Below are 1244 nucleotides of genomic sequence, written 5' to 3'. Positions count from 1 at the left end.
ATTCTTAAAAAGCCAAAGTTTTTTAAGATGGTTTTTCTTTGGATAGAAATCTTCATGCAAGAGTTTTTTGTCAATTTCAAGCTCTTTTGAAATCATGTTGATCTCTACTTCAAGGTTTTGGGTTATGGCTGATGGTGATGGTGAAGATGGGGTAGAGGTTATCTCTATATCTTCGTCATCTTTCTTTGGATCAGTGTAAACTGGTCTGGGGATATTGCTTTGGTAATCAACATTCTGAAGTGTATTTGGAACATCAGATGTTGAAAATCTGGGTTTAGCTTGAGATGGAATTGGTTCTTTGTAAGGAGCATAGATAACATAAGGTATTTTGGATACCCTTTCAATATCTATGGTCGAGGTTGAAGAACCATCATCAGAAAATCTAGAGGAGGTTGATTTTCTGTTGAATGTGATCTTTACCTTTCCATCTGGGTATTGGGCTATGTGTTTAAGGTTTGTGTTTGGTTCTGTTTGCTTTGGAGATGTAGGTTGGGTTGCACCTTCAAGGATCCATTCTTCTGGAAGTGTAATGTCTTTCCATTGAATGGTTTTTGGAATAGTTGCGTTGGATTTGGATAGATCTGTTTGTAGGAACAGTGTTTCTCTTTATGGTGAGTGAAGTTTGTGTTTGGAACCAAAGGCAGAAATCATAGCTTTGTAATGAATTTTGAAAATTAATGCTATCGGAATAGATCCTTCAAGCATTTTGTAATTGTGTGTCTTTATTTGAAGAATGATGCTCTTTAAAACATTTTTGTCGTTTAAAGAAATCGTGATTTTTGGAAAACAATTGAAAGAAATAGGTCCTTTATTAAGACTCGACTCAACAGTACCTAACAAGGAATCATAGAAATTTGTAAACCTAGCATCCCTAAGGACTGCTAATATGGAAGTATCTAAACCTTCTCTGGTAAACGGCTTTATTCCTACCCGGACAATGCCTATATGGATATACTTATAATCCTTTTCCATATGCTTTTGGAGGGTCTTTGGATCAAAAGGCTTTGAAATTTGAATGTCTTTTTCTTTAGTTTTGATTGTAAAATCAGTCTTGAAGAGAGGGAACTTTGAAAACTCATAAATTTGTTTGTTTTGGACTTTGGGTATTTCCTAATCATCTATATGCTTTGAAAAATCTTCAATAGTGATTTCTTCACTATTTACTAGACCTTTGTACTCGCTGATTCGTGAGGCGTAAGAATTTGAGAAAGAAGAAGATCTACAGAAGAAAGGTTCTAAATTCA

Source organism: Ricinus communis, chromosome 2, assembly GCF_019578655.1.
Source record: "Ricinus communis isolate WT05 ecotype wild-type chromosome 2, ASM1957865v1, whole genome shotgun sequence".
NCBI lineage: Eukaryota > Viridiplantae > Streptophyta > Magnoliopsida > Malpighiales > Euphorbiaceae > Ricinus > Ricinus communis.
Note: the sequence above shows the minus strand (reverse complement) of the source record.